The sequence below is a fragment of the Mastomys coucha genome, unplaced genomic scaffold, assembly GCF_008632895.1.
Source record: "Mastomys coucha isolate ucsf_1 unplaced genomic scaffold, UCSF_Mcou_1 pScaffold15, whole genome shotgun sequence".
Classification (NCBI taxonomy): Eukaryota; Metazoa; Chordata; class Mammalia; order Rodentia; family Muridae; genus Mastomys; species Mastomys coucha.
In genome coordinates, this window is record NW_022196897.1 from 127,585,550 (window position 1) to 127,601,527 (window position 15,978).

At 42.0% G+C, this 15,978-nt stretch overlaps 1 protein-coding gene across 12 annotated transcripts in view; it reads left to right on the top strand.

Annotated features, from left to right (window-relative positions):
* The window catches only part of Macrod2 (mono-ADP ribosylhydrolase 2), a 1,944,357-nt gene that overhangs the window by 1,879,785 nt on the left and 48,594 nt on the right, over positions 1 to 15,978 (top strand). The window lies entirely within an intron of this gene.

Below are 15,978 nucleotides of genomic sequence, written 5' to 3' on the forward strand. Positions count from 1 at the left end.
AAAAAAAAAAAAAAAAAAAAAAAAAAAAAAAAAAAAAAAAAAAAGAAAGTCTGAAAAATCCTAGCACATGAACCTAGCATTAGATTATCCCACACAGAGAACTGGGTGACAGCTCAGCATCCCAATGAAATGATACCAGAAATGCATCTCTCTGGCCCACTGTCAAATATTAGGCAATCTCTTTCCTAATAGTATACTGAATGTAAAAATTGCTATTTTAACCCTTTCATCCACCTCACTGAATTCATGCTTGCTACCTATTTGATATGCATCCCTGACCATGTTAAAATACTGAGGTCGTATTACATGTTATATCGGGAAAGGACAGTTGCCTCCAAACACATCAGAGCTTGCAGCTTGTGTGTTATTATTTTGTGCCAAGGACAGCTTTTCTCCATATACTGTACTCTATGCTGTACATGACTCTCTGCTGCATATTCTGCTACACTGTGCATATATTTATATGTGTATACATTCCTCCAAGATGCCTAGGATATAAAATGTGTTATTAAGCAAAAACTAAATCTCACTAATTAACATAAGATACAATAATCTCTTATTACTTAGGGCTCTTATTATATATTTATTGAAAATATTCCCTCTAGACTGAACAAGACAGCGGAATTTATTATACATCACATTTGAGAATGTATACCAAAAGAATTTATGTCAAATAACTTAATGCTTGAGCTTATTAGAGTAGAGTCCTACTTCTGAGTTACTTCTATTCAGCCACCAGTATCTGCTTGTTTCACATGGTATGTCCCTGTGCCAGTAAATCTTCAATGGTTCAAAATTCAGGAGAATTTCTCACAGAATTTATAATTCATTGGAGTCTAAATCTCCTGAGACTTGATGCTATTACACACAGCTAGCCTACTTTATTCGCTTCTATTTAGGAATCACTGCCCAACCTTGATTTTGATCAACTCTCTCCTTATTTCACTACTACTGTAACAGACTTTGATCCAAAACACTGCAGGTTTTTCTGTAATGTTTCATAGTGTTGGGTTTTTTTCTTCTGCTTTTAGTTTATAAGTGAATACACATAAAATAAATTCTATCATCGCATCTCGACCAATTAAAACGTTAGTAATTCAGTGTTTAAGAGACGTTAGGGAGTGAAAACATGGAATTTGTATTACCAAGCCCAATATTTATTTCGCAATGAAATGACATGGAAAGTAGACAAGGAAAACCTGACTGTAGGCAACATAGGCAGACAAGGTTCTTATTCTCCCTACTAGCCAGTTCATCTTACTAGTAGCTCCTCACAGCATTTGGGTGCATGGTAACACTACCGGACATATAAATGTTCCCTTTATGTATCCACTTGCTCGCTCATTCACTCATTCATTCATCTGTTCAATATTGATGAAGTATAATCTGTGCCAGAATCTACATGTTAGATGTTGGAACTGATTGAGACAGATAAAGTCACTGATGTGACTGACTTCAGAAGTCTCCAGAGCAGAGGTTGGAGCCCAACTAACAAGGTGTTTATTGTAGGGTTAGTGGGGTCTGCCACTAGGCTCAACGGCTCAGGGCATTTTGACCAGGTCGGTGTCAGGCTATGGGGTAGCAGCAGGACATCGCTCCAGGGGAGGGGAGCACAGTTTGAGGCGCAGGACAGCTGGAGCTGGCTTGGGGGTTCCTGGGCCTGCAAGGAGGTTCTCAGGCTCTTGGGCACACAGGTGCAGCTGGATGTCTCCTAAGAGCTGAGAACGGAGTGGGGGCCCACAGGCTGGATCTAGCCTGGGCCGAGGGGAAAAAGGGCGAGAGCTCTGGCTGGTCCGGAGGGGAGAGTCCGCAGATAGGCTTGGGCTTGGCTTGTGGTCACGTGCTCTACCTGTGGAGAGGCACTAAGGGCCACAAATCTATAGAGGGCTGCAGCCTCTTGTCAGGAGCCCGGTATCTAGCCTTAGGTCAGCCAGGAACCAGGCTACTTTTCCTACAGTTTACCCCCCACCAACTTTTCATTTCTTGCATTATAGTCATTTTATAATAACCCCCTCCTTAGCCAATTTCAGAGCTAAGACTGGTATTACATCAATGTTCCCTATTATTAATATATTACTGTTTCTTTTACATGTCAATCATGTTAATATGTGCTTTGTATATATAGATGCTACAATGATAGGTACATAAATATTTATGAACGTTATATTTTATTGATGATTATTTAACGACTTTGCCTCTTGAGGCCATTTTTGACTGAAAATCAGATTGGTTTCTGACTCTTTGGGGAACACATGAAAGACCGTGGTAGAAAAGCAGAGGCGAAATCTCGGGGCTAGAGTAGAAGCATGAAGGGACTTCTTGGCTGTCCTCAAGAGTACAGATGACCTGGAGACTTGCTGGCAGCTGAAATACAGACAGATGGTTTTCTTCATCGATTTCTGTGTTTTTCATGCTAAATTATAGACCAGTCAGTAAAGACCACAAAATATTACATTTATTACACTCTGCTGGGCTTTTGTATAGAATTCATATATAGTTATATAAAATTCAAATTTCAAGCTCCATAAATAAAGTTTTATGGGAAAATGCAAAGCTTGAAACATTTACTACCTGGCTCTTTACAGAAAAAAAAAATTGAAATTGCTGGGACCCAACTTGTAGCATTTATATGAACATAGCCCAGATTACTCAAAACCTTGTATCAAAGCATTTTAGGACAAGTGCCCTAAATAATACAGTCTTTGCCAACACTGGCAGTCAAATGTGTACCTGAGAAATCTCCCTAGGAGTGACTTAGCACCTCAATACCATGCAGCCTTGGTCCTTCTGCATCACTCCCTAAGCTGATAGAGTGGAAGACAATGGCTCCCTCTGAGGCTACCTCCCATGTCCAGCTTCCCATAGCAGCCTGCTCCGGGCCTCCAGTATCTCAGGGCGCATTGGTATCAGGTGCCCATAGAACTGTGCTCTGAAGTGCACTGTCTTTCTTTGAGCTGCCTTTGTTAGTCAAGACATTTCTTTCTTGTTCTCTCTTAGAATAACATCTTAAATTGCCTTTGAACAGTATTTTTTATTTTTTTGCAACTATACATAAAAAGGGATTCCACCTACTTCCACTGAAGTGGTTGGGCTTTCTCTAAGCCTGACAAAAATAAGACTTTGCATCTCTGAACTAAAGGCCTTAGCCAGCCATGTGTATGGAGAGAGCAGCCATTAGAGTCATAGTCCCAGTGGAGGACACTGAATAATGTAAGTGGATGAGGCAGATGGAGAGTGTAATGATGTGGATGAGAAAACAAATATGGTCATTTTATACTTTTGGCTATGAATATTAAAATATTATCTACTCTAAATTTAATACAGAGTAGATAATATTTTGTCCCTATATACAGTTTGGAAAAGGTAACCTTAAAGTCAGATGTTGAGTTAGAAGCTCAACATTTATGTAAATAAAACTTGTTGGTTATTAGTATAGAAATACACAGCCATGAAATGCTGTGTGTTTTGGACAGATTATTTATTGCACGTGGCTTTAGAAAACATAATGATTTCACTTGAATCATCAGATGTAGGACCCTCCAAAACCCCATGGATTGTACAAAAGGTACAATCCTGATTTGAAATTCAAATGTAAGTGCTACTTTTCTCTGAGCTTCAGGAGGAAACTCACTTTCTTTCCATTGCCATTTATGCATCAGGTGCCTCCATTTCAGCGCAGCACAGCGGTGGAGAGAGCAGGTGGTACAGGGAGCACTTTGAATGTTAATTATTTTTTTCATTTATTTCACTGTGAGGATTTGTTTTTATAATCAAGATGGAAACAATTAGAGATCTTGCCGCCTGAGTGTTTTACTACATTTGTTTTATGACATCTGCTTCAATGACGAGAGAGAGAGAGAGAGAGAGAGAGAGAGAGAGAGAGAGAGAGAGAGAGAGAGAGAGAGAGAAGTTGTATCCTTTAACAATAGGAAGGGGTTCGGGTTGTCTATGTGCAGTTGCCTTATTTCAGCGTGAACTGCTGGGGTGAATAGTCCATTATCTAATGATAAATATGTTTGTTAGAACTTACATTTTATTTTAGAAGCCACTCAATACATTTTCAGATTTGTTATAGTTCATTTGCCCCAATTTTAATTGAAGTTATATTGAAAACAACTGCAGATAGATAAGAAAGAATGGGGGGAAGCTATACGGTTTTTTGTTCTCTCTCTCCCTCTCTCTCACAGCATCTCTGTGCAGCTCAAGTTGGCTCTTCAGACTGTGGGATCAAAGATGGGTTCCACTACACTTAGCTTTGTATATCTTCTTATTAAAGACATATTTCACAGAATATTATTTTTGATTTTTTTACATTTAGTTTATCACTTAAATATTAATCATAATTAAACTGTTTACAGGTTATATACTTGTAAGAACAGTTCCTCAAGTCTGGGTGTGATAATATACTCCTTTAATCCCAACACTTGGGAGGAAGAGGCAGGGCGATCTCTGAGTTCACCAGCCTCCTCTACACAGCAGTTGCAGGTCCATCAGGGTTACATAGTGAGACCTTGTCTTAAAAAAATAGTTTAAGTAACATTCAGGATTATGTAGTTCATCATATTTTTTTATATTAACCTACAATTTCAAGCTCAGGGAAGACTTGTCAAAATTACAGTCAATATTTCACATTCTGCCACATTTCTCTTATTTTCTGATGAATAAAATACTGTAGAAACCGTTATATAATTATAAAACAAAGTTTTCAAAAAAATCCAGTAATTAAGAGTACCTATAAGAGTATGTGAAAAAAATATCTTTATCTGCCAATCTCTTGCCTTTTGAAGAGGTAACCAGTAATTAGACTTTAAGATTGACAGTACAGAAAGCTATCTAAAAAATATCTTCCTACTTTGTCACAATGGATAAAGAGTAAACATTTCAGTTCAGTCATGACGAAAACGTAGGGTTGAGAGAAACACTGAGGATTTCCCGTAAGGAAACCAAAGATTGGCACTCGGGAGACAGCCAAGCCCTAACACCCGGAACTTGGTCTATGCTCTGTGGTTCCTGGTGCAGTAATGTTAGTGATCTTGAGATGGGCAGAACCAGGTATGCCCAGGTGAACCCAACATAATCACAAGCTTGTGAGAGAGAGAGACAGGAGAGAGTCTGAGTAGGAGAAGACACTGTGTGGTTAGAAGCTCAGGAGGATAAGGCTGGCCGCCTTAAAGGTGGAGCAAAGAGATCATGAGACAGGTTTATAAATAGCTTGTATGTACCAAATCAGGTAAGGAAATGGGATCTTTCCTAAAGCCCCAACACCTTGGTTTTAGCTGTACGAGGCTTGTTTAAAACTCTGGCCTCCTTTAGATCTGTGGTAAATTGCAGGAGTAAGAGAATGCAAGTGTTATCTCTCAGTATGGTTTCTCCTAACTAAAAAGGCCAGAATTGTCTAAATTGTTAACTAACTACTAAAACTTAATAGATTTTTTTTTCAAGAAAGGAAGAGACCCAAAAATCCTTATTTTACTTGGGGATCTGTATGATATTTTAAATTAGGCAGTGTATTCATTATTATGGCCTAGCTTCTCAGTGTCTTTGTCTGACAGTTGGAAGGGACAGCTCAAGTCCATTTATTCACTGCAGTCACAGTAAATGTTAGGATACAGAGGAATAAGAGGAGGAGGAGGAAGAAAAAGAGAAAAAAGGATAACGGAAGAGAGAGGAGAGGAAGAGGAGGAAAAAGAGGAGAAAGAGAAGAAAGAGTAAAAAGAGGAGAAAAAGGAAAGCCACTAGAGAGATTGCAGAAAAGAAAAGATGGAAAATATCAAAAATACAGGAAGGAACTGGATTGTTTTGGTTGAGAATAAATAATTATGCACCAATCCAATGCTCATAGAAATGGAGAATACACTAACTTATACTTACTAAACTTTGTCTGTCTTGCTGCCTTTCTAATAATACAAAACAGGAGCAGGAGAGGTAGCCTTCCCAGCTCTCTCATACTTATGCATATGGCCTTTCCAGCTCTCTCATGCATATTTAATGCTAAAATAGCAACAGGTATAGCTAACAGATTCTATCAATGTGGCTCTCAAATGTAGACGAGCAAAAGAGTGCTAGTTGCAATGCAGATTCCTAGGCACTGCCTCCAGGGTTCCAATGCCATAGGTCTTGGTGGACTTTGGCATCAACTCTTAAGACACCACTGTCTCACGAGAAAATTGGTGGTCTTGTCCATGTTTTAAATTAGCGCTGCTACTCTAGTACATTGCGTCAAAATCCAGAACAACCACTAAATGAAACATATCCAGCCCATTTATACTCTCTCTACTTCCATATCTTGGGGTGCATGAGCTTTTGAACAAAGCCAAGATTGATGGAGGGGTGAATCACAAAGAAGCCCCCCCCGAGTCACTCCAGTTACTCTTCCAACAATATTCAGCACGCACACAAATATGGATCCAGCATTCAGTTGTACAAGACACCCAGCTTGAGATAAGAAAAACAACAGGAAGATAAACATACAAGAAGTTAAAGATGGGGAAACAGATCCATCAATGGTAGTTCTCAACATGTGACTCAAGTCAGCAACACAGGGCATCAGCAGTGTCTGGGAACTCACTAAATATGCAAATTCCTAATCTCTACCCCAAATGGATTCCTTCTGTAATCATGGCTTGCAAGGCCATTAAGATGTCACGAAGTCTTAGACCATGTAAACCTTGAATGCATTTCCAAATTTATATCTGGAAAATTATATTTCCATATCCTAAAGACAAGACAGTAAAAGCAGAAAATGAGAAAAGCTAAGGCATGAGGCTCATAGTCCATACTTTCCTGGCAACAGTAATTGCATTTCCCACAGATGTATCCCCACATTAAGGAAAGCTTCCAACTGAGTTGAGCCAGATCACCTGAAGCATTAAGCATGGGCAGGCTGAGACTTAACCCTCCAGTTTCTGAGTTAATAGGTCTGAAAACAGAGGCCAGTCAAGAGGTATGTGTTTATAGCAAAATTCTGGGTAATGCTGATGCTGCTGGTACAAGAACCACACCTATAGAATTAGAAAAGCCTTGGTGCATCACTCAAATCAGCTAACCAGGCACTATGGATGCAAATGCTCATTTAGCATCACTGTGGACTCCCATGACCTAGAGGTAGGGCCAAAGGTGAGTGTTTAGTTAGGTCCATAAACTTATCATTTAGCTCCCCTGTATCTTAAAAAAACTAAAAGGCATGAACCCATAGAGGAAAAAAATTAAGTCTAATTTCCAGACCTGACTCTCTCAATGTTGGGGGCACCTTATAATTTCAGAAAAATCCATGAGACAAAGGCTAGAACATGTGTCCATTTGACCATCAACAGGTCAATCAGTCCTTTCTTTGAGTGGCAGAGGAATTGGGCCCTGGCTTATCTCCACTCTGCTACACGACAGTTTTTCATTTTATTCTGGGACGAGAAAAATTGAATCCTAAAAATATCCCAACTTTTGGATGAAAACAATAATCTGAGGAGATGAGGAGTGGGTATGATATCTTTACCCATTCTGGACCTGGCAGAATTCTTTTTCCTAAGTCCATTCCTTTGATGTAACTGAGAAACAGTTTACAGTCCGATTCATAAGCAGAAAGCCAATAAAAGTCTTTCCTCCAGATATCTCCCCTCTCATGAGGACTTAAGCATGAGTAAAAGACCACAGAACGTACAAGGTCAATAGCTCCCAACCTTCTCTTGCCCATGTGTCCTCAGATGCCAAGCACAGAACGAATTATACACCAGCAGAAAACAAAAGAGGAAACAGGCCATACCATAGTACCCAGTGAAGACACAGGAGAAGAATACTGTAGATTTGCAGTTCTGGGGTGTTTTAAAGCATGCTCCATACACATGTGAATTGTGTATTCAGAAAGTCTGGTGACACCAAAGCTCTTCTTCTCTTGCCTCGTTGAGCAGAGAATAAGCAATGGAGGACAAAACGGGCTGAGTCTACATTATTCTGGTAGTTTCACTCGTGTTCATACATAGAAGGAAAAGGGAGTCATGAGAACAAAAGTGGTGTTTCATTTACAAGTGTTTTTAAAAAAAAATAAATTAGAATTGGGGACATACGGTGTTCAACTTGCAAGAGTTATCCTATTCAAAATAAAATAGGTTTCTGTCTAAGCTGTTCTCTTTGAGTCAGTTTGTCTTCCAAAATCGAATATTTTTCTCGGCTGATTTTTGAGGGGATTAGTTATTTTTAAAAAAGAAAAAGAAAAAAAAAAACAACTCAAAAGCCGAAGTGAACTTAGAGAGACACACATAAGCTGTTCTCCATATTGAGTCAACACCTGGGGCATTGATTTGAAAGCCAAATGCAGGCTGTTCACCTGCACTGCCAAGGATAACAGAAGCAACTGTCTCACTGTCGCCAGAGAGAAAGAACTACGTCACTGGGGCTCCATCTGCAACAGCCTTGGAGGACCAAAGATAACCAGGGAGGAAAGGGGCGGGGGGGGGGGAAGGGGGACTTTGTTGTGAATTTCAACTTAAGAGCCTTTCTCCTTTCTCCAGACCACCTGCCTTTTCTGATTTAAAGTGAGTTTCTCCTCCAAGCCCACCAAATTCTCTTTCCTCCAAATCCATCCTCTTTGTGGCTCCCATCTTCTGCCCTGCTTACTAGGCTAAGCACTGTTGCTGCTGCTACCCAGCTCCCCGAGCTTGTTTGGCTGAGCTTTCCCAGCATTCCAAGCGGTAATGGTCTCATTGACCCTGTAATTAAAGGAGTCCTTTGCCTCCCTACCCCGGCTGGCTGCCCTCCACCTCTCTTCTATTATTCTTTCCGTAAGACCACCAGCAGATGGATAGAGATTTTTTCACCCTTTTCAAAAGCTCTCTGTTTTTCCCATCTCATCAAGCATATCTCAGCCAAGCGTAATTAGCTTAAGGCTTTTGAGTCCTCACAGGAGATCTGTTAAAAGACCTGAGCAATTTCAATAAAGAGCTTGAAAAGCAAATCCTGAAGGCTGCGCCTAACCACAGGAGAGCCACTATTATTTAGACGCAGAGACCTCTCTCTTCCTCACATCCCTCCTTCTTCAGGCATTTAAAATTTCTCAGAGTATTCATGAGGCCTCCCTCCAGGGCTATGGGATCCTTTGGACCTTTTGGGGGGTAGGTGGGGTATTTAAGTTCTTTGTCTTCAGCAGGTCAGCTTTTGGCTCCCTTTAATTGATTTCAATCATGGGGTGAGTTTTGGGGAGCCTTAAGATATTCCCAAATGGCCAACAGTTTGTTTGCTAAGTCTCTTAGACTATTCATTCAGCTTTTTTTATCCCTTGGTCATTGGAAAATAGCTGGTAAGCTTCCTTTGTGGTTCAGAACAGTTGATAATGAAGGCTAAATTAATTAGCTGCAATTCAGATCTGCACCCTACCTTTGAGTGGCTGCGACCCTTGAATTCTGAATAGCCATATGTATTGCAGTGTTGATCCCAAGCCTTAGCCCATTTTGCTCCCATCTATGGGAGAAAGCAAGTGTTTGAGACCTAAATTAAATTCTGTTTTCATTAAAATGAAGTGAAATAGAGCCTAAGTCTGTGACACTCATGCTGCTCATGGAATGCTGGAGAAGCCCGGCTTCACTAGGAGAGGTAATGTGTATCTCCAACCGCCCCGGTGCCTTCCAGAAGGAGGCTGGAACGCAGATGTTGGGTAGAAGGATGGCAAGCAGTATTCCCTCATCCAGTTGCCCATTACCTAGACTTGGGGAAGAGAATTTCCTTTGTAAATGGCCGTAAGAGGAATGAACAGCAATGCTTGATTAGAATGTCTTTTGTAGTCCTGGGTACACTAGTAAGTTCCTCTTTGAATGACGGATGCAGAGATCTAGAGATACACCAATTCTGAAGATTGGGCAGACACACATACTGCAGCTGCAGAAGGACCTCACAGTCAGAACAGAGGAAGTCTCCTTCTAAAACAAGAATATGCCTACAGAGTGTGGTGGGAAGTCGGCTTGCCGGGCAGACTGCAAACACTGAGCGATTAATTTACTGCTATCGTCAACACATGACAGGGTCTGAAGCAAAAACTGACTTGCAAGAAGATGAACACAGAATGAATGTTTTCAGTGGGTGTAACAAATACAAATGTAATCTTTTATAGAGGCTTTTCATAAATGGTTTGCATTGAAGGATGGCTGATAATAGAGAATGATGAGAGTCCCCTCTGGTTGTTAGACTGTCGCAGTCACAGAGACAAGTCATTCTGAGTCCTGGTCACATGGAATTGTTACAGGATAAATAAGACTGAGAGCAGAGAAGTCACTGCCCACACAGCCTTCACTTCCTAACAGCACTGATGCAGAAGGATGACTGGTGAGTGGATGCTGCAGTGTCCCTCCAAATGCACAGGAAGTATCTCTGTAAAGTCCACAGGGCAGTGTAGCCATTGCCAGAGTGCTCCGACCTAGCTTGTTCCACTTTTTTTTTTTTTTTTCAAACAGCTGTGCTTAATCAGAGAACTTTCGGGACCATTGTGAAATTTTCTAAGATGCTCTCTCTCTATTGTAAAGTTTCAAAGAATTCAGGTGTGAAAAGTAAAATTTCCCTGGCCAGGTTCCTACATCTCCACTCACTGGTGGGGTGAGGACCAAGGCCCACTGTGTAACTTTCTACTTCCTTTCTCTCTTGGCCCGATGTGTTTCCACCTTTCTCTGAAGCGCTGCCCTAAGTGTCGAGTACGGTACAGTGATTGCAGTTGAGGAGCGGAACTGCCTAGTTCCACACCACACCCTCTGAAGCCCCAGGCCCTATGGTTTTTCTTTTCAGATTTTCAACACATATAGCATCTATCAAGGGGTGTGTGCGATGAGGAACTCACTGACGTTCAGCGTGGGCCTTCTGTCCTCAGATGATTTTCAGTAGTCGTCAGGAAGCTCAGCCTCTTTCCTGAAGCATCTGCTGGTTCTCCTCAGTTCTTCTGTGCCGAGGAGAGTGAAACAAACCTGGACATGTGGCAAAAGTCCTGAAAACATCGTCTTCCTGGCAGGCGCTTAGTTCATTTCTGCTGATTCCACACAGCTCTAGTAGTATATAGTTTTCAAACATTGATTTTCTTGAAATTTGCCAACTTCTCTCTCAGAACAAGCTAAAACAAAAACAAAAACAAAACGAACTGTACACATAGCCAAACTTATGTTGGTTATCAGAGGAGTATGATTTAATATATGTAAAGTTCTACCAGTAGTGTAAGACACATGGTGAATGCTCATTCAGGGCTAATTATTGGGGTTATCTGTGTTCTACATAGATTCCCATACCTCAAACCAAGGGACAAATCCACCTTCTTATTTAAACAGTGAGGAATCTAAGAATGGATCAAAGGTTACCTACTACCTCTAACTACTCAGCCAGTCTTCCCTTAATCCAGTGGGTCTCAACCCCTTTGGGGGTTGCATATCAGATATCGTGCAAATACTTATATTATGATTCACAATAGTAGCAAAATTGCAGTTATGAAATAGCAACAAAAATAATTTTATGGTTAGGGGTCACCACCACAGGAGGAACTGTATTAAAGGGTCACAGCATTAGGAAGGCTGAGAACCACTGCAATCCTTACAAGTACCATGTGGGAGGGGGAGGGTGCTGGAGAGACAGCCTAGCTACTTCCATCTTCTAAATGTGCCCAAGCTGGAAGCCTAGTCATTTTCCTCGAGCTGTTGATGTCTTTGACCATGAGGTCTCATTGAAGAAATGCAACCATCAAGAAAAATGTCCCTCTACTCCTTGGCTTCTGGAAGATGTGTGTCTATCTGTTACAGTGGATTCTGTCCCCATAGAAAAATAATGACAAATCTCAAAATGTGTCACAGAGGAGGGCCTACCACCCTAGGAACTGGACCAATGATGGAGGCAGCTCCACGTGCTACTGCTCGTTACTCATGGTTATGTTCCAAGAAGTTCATGCCACAGCATGTGTGACACATGACTGAGAATGGCAGTCATCCTTTGTAGAGAAACTCAGGAAAACAGCAGAGGTGGGTGCGAGCTTGGCTGCTTGTCAGCTTAGAGATTTCAGATTTGTTCTTAATTCTGCACTTGGTAGCTGCTTTTTTGATTTACTCAAACTCTTCCCCTTGTTGGTGCTGGAATCATGGCATTCAAGAGAGCACAGACAGAAACATCTCTACTATACTGCGTATCTTTCTTTCTACCACCCATCCTGTCACAGCTCTCAGCATCTCCAAAAGATCCATGTTCTCAGACGCATCAGTTGAGGGCAAGCAGAAACCTAGATCCGATCCCGACAGATCAGTTGCCTGCATGAAACGGTGTTCAGAGAGACAACTGGGACTCTCTTCTTCTGTGTCATTCCTGATGGGTTCTGTCTGAGAGGATAGGGAAGTAAGTTTTATTCCCCTGTTCTTGATTTTAAATGATAGTTAAGCATCTCGCCTCCTCATAATCTTCATAATTATTGGTGTCTTCGGCATCATTAATTATAGGATTATTAGTCATAAAAATCACATCTTACAGAAGCAGAAGGGAGGGAGGCAAGCGGAAGAGATAGGTGGGTTTTTGATGTTGGCACTGGTGTATTTGGACCAACCAGCCAGCACCATACAGCCTAACTGCAGAAAGCTGACCTTCAAAGCTGACCTTGGCCAGAGGTCTCCCATTGGACCTGTGCCTTGTGACTTTTTGCTTTGGGTACCAAATCCTATAGAGGCTACCCTTGTATCTTAGTACATGCCAGTGATCACAGCCACAGTGACCAAAAAAGTATAGAAGAATGATGTTTCGTCTTATCATACCATCTTATTTTGCCTATAGAGCTGGTGTTTTGTAACAGCTATTGCTCCAACAACAAAAGTTGCAGAAAACAGCATGGGGATATCAGAGCCTTACTATTTTAAACCGCCTCGGGCTTTGCCTTCTTTAATGTGGATTTTGCATTCAGCTACTAGGAAGTCTCTGCAAGTCTTCCCAAATGGCTCAAACCACCCCCACACCCCGCCCCAGGTCCCTAAGATGTGTATGAGATTGTACTCCCTGAGGTCTTGAAGGTATGAGAATGCTTTTAGGATACACCATCATTTCTATCCCTCATGTGGGACAGACTTAGAGTCCCCTGGCAGTCACCTCCTCCAATCATAATCTGGGCCCCTGGATGCTTTAGGATTACTGTTTCAGAACTGGAATAAAAGAAGCCCGATAAGGGGTGTAGCAAGGACTGAGAATCCCAGAGCCAGCAACTGTGCTTTCTCGACACACCTTAAATGATCGTTTCAAAACCTAGATTATTTTTTTTTTACCCCAGATACTGTTTTCCTTTCAAAACCAAGCTAGTGCTTTTTAAACAATAGGAAGGTTAGGAAGGCAAGAATTACTGAATGAACTAAACCAAGCAAGCTCACGAGAGAAAATGTCTTGCCCCAAGTGAAATAAAAAAAAAAAATAAAATGGTTTATGTCAACTCATGTCAGAACCACATTGATGGTATGAGGATATCTGGTGCCGTGGGTGGGGCTAGGAACTGGGGATCTGAGCTACTGAGTCCTCACCTAGATTCTGCCAGCCCTCCCTCTGTCAGTCAGTGAGGCTGTGGGAACAATTATTAGCAATGTGGCACTTTCCGAAGGCCACCAGATCACAGCAACAGGACCCAAACAGATCATACATAGAGCTGGGAAGGCAAACCAATCGCCGCGTTCCTGAAATGAGCCCGGTGACAATGCTGTTGTGGCTGATGCTGGCTTCTGCCTGGTGTGTGCAAGGAAGACACAGTGTCCAAGTTGTCAAACTCTAAAATAGAAGCTGGTGTGCTGAGGGGTCCTGGGGTTTCTGGGCTGTGCAGTTTGTTCTAGGGTAGTTTTCATCCAGACTTTACCAGAAGATGCTGAACTGAGATATACCTAGGAGATGCAGTACACTCATGAAGAGTCATTCCTGGTGAATGAAAAAGAAGCAGGAGTCAGAGTAGACAGGGGAGTCACCAGCCTACCCTGCAAATGCTGCTCCTGAGGGGAAGAGGCAGGGAGGGGATTCTGGAAGGTGTGCAAGGTAAGAAGGTTTTGAAGGCAAAACACCAGAGACCGTTGCAGAAAATTAAGCCCCAAACAGCCCTATCTTAAAATCCACTCTAGAAACAGCCTGTGTGGAGTGTGATCTGGAGCAAGAGGAATGATGGTTTCCAGAAGTGATCCATCCTGTACTCTTAGGATCAAGGTCCACATTTCACAACTCCTGGGACCACACTTTATTTAAATTGATTATGTGCCATGGAGATGTATCAAATGAAGTCAGCATGGTATTGCACCATGATCTTGCTTAGGACTGCTTGCCCCTCCCTTCAGTGACTCTCCAGGCAAAGTCTCTAGGCAGCACCATCAGCTCAGTGCCTGGTGTTTTGTCTGGGACAAATGGGCACATTGTGATCACTGGCAAGTATGAGAGGTGTTGGCATCAGGGCCTTAGAAGCTCCGTGACATCACATAGGCGAGCCTCACAGACCTGTTGCCAAGGCAACAGCCGCCATATTCCCAGAATCCGTTGGGCTCACCTCCCACCTTTACCTGTGGCCACCATGTCACTATATGTATATATGGGGAACACTCCTCCCTTGCTCGCTTTCTCTCTCCCTCTTCTCTTTCTCCCCCTCAACTAAACCTCTTACTCGTGGAACTGTTTGGGCCTAGTGTGGGGTGTCCTGATGTGAGCCCCCGTTCTAACAGATTAAGAGGATCTGGAGAATTCAACCTGGGCTTTTGGCCAGTTTTCTGAGTTTAGATTTAGGGCATGAGCTTTGGGTGTAAGGGAGCTCTTTCCTAGCATGCATGTGCTAAATGTAAGAACAAGGGGGAAAACCCCTTCCTAGTCCTTAGAAGGGAACGTCTTTCTCCCTGCACGCCTCCTTCCCCTCTCCCTGGTCCCCTCCACCATTCGAAAGCATAGGAGTGAGTGTTTTCTTTATTGTTCCCTTCTGGCCGGATGGGTCCTCTTTGATTGTTAATGAAAATCACCTAGCGCGTTTTCAAGACCCTTACCACGAGGCCGTGCACTAGATCAATTAAGTCTGAAGCTCAGGATGGAGCAGGAAGCAACATGCTTGAACTCTCCTTAGGTATTTTCATTATGCAGCCAAGGTTGAGAAGCTCAGCTGAACCCTCCCACCACCAGCCCCCACCCCCATGGGGTGACTCTGGCCTTCCTGGCTTCCCACTGGCTAAAATGGTAATTGGCTGCTTAGCAAATGTGATATGCGCGTTGATGAATAAAGCATGAGTGGAATATTTTAATATCTGATTGTGGTCTTTATTATACAAATGTATTTTCTTAGTTTTAATGTTCAGATAAATTATTTGGCTTCAGTGTGGTTATAAAGTAAAATATATGGCTTCTATTCCTTTTTTATTAACACTTTATTTGTACATATTGATGAGCTGCGCTGTGATGTTACTCTTCATGCATGCGGTGTGCAGGTCCTATCTAACCACCCTTGTTCCCCCGCTCTCCTCAGCACCCTTCCCAACCCCTGGCAATGACCATTCTGCTCTCAAGCTATTTTTAAGCTTCTGCCCATAAAAAAAAAAAAAAAAAAAAAAATCACGCAGCATCTCTTCCTATGTTGGCTTATTTCTTTTACCTAGTGCTCTTCAGTTCTATCCATTTTTCTTTGTGACTGGATAATACTCCATTACGCATGTATACTCTATTTCCTTTCCTTGAATCTGCTGATGGGCTGATTCCACCCCCTTCCCCCCCCACACACACACCCATCTTAGCTAGTTAGTGTGAATAGCCACAATGCATATCAGCATGCAGGTACTCATCTGTATGCTAATTTTATTTCCTTTGGAAATATACTCAGGGGTGGGATACCAGGACCATAAGGTGTATCTATTTTTGGTTTGCTAAAGACTATCCTTACTGCTCTCTATAGTGGCAGAATGAATCTCTATTCCCACCAACAGTGTCTACAATTTACTTCTCTCCACATCCTCAAACATTTGCGACTTTTCTGAGCCTCTCTCTCTCTCTCTCTCT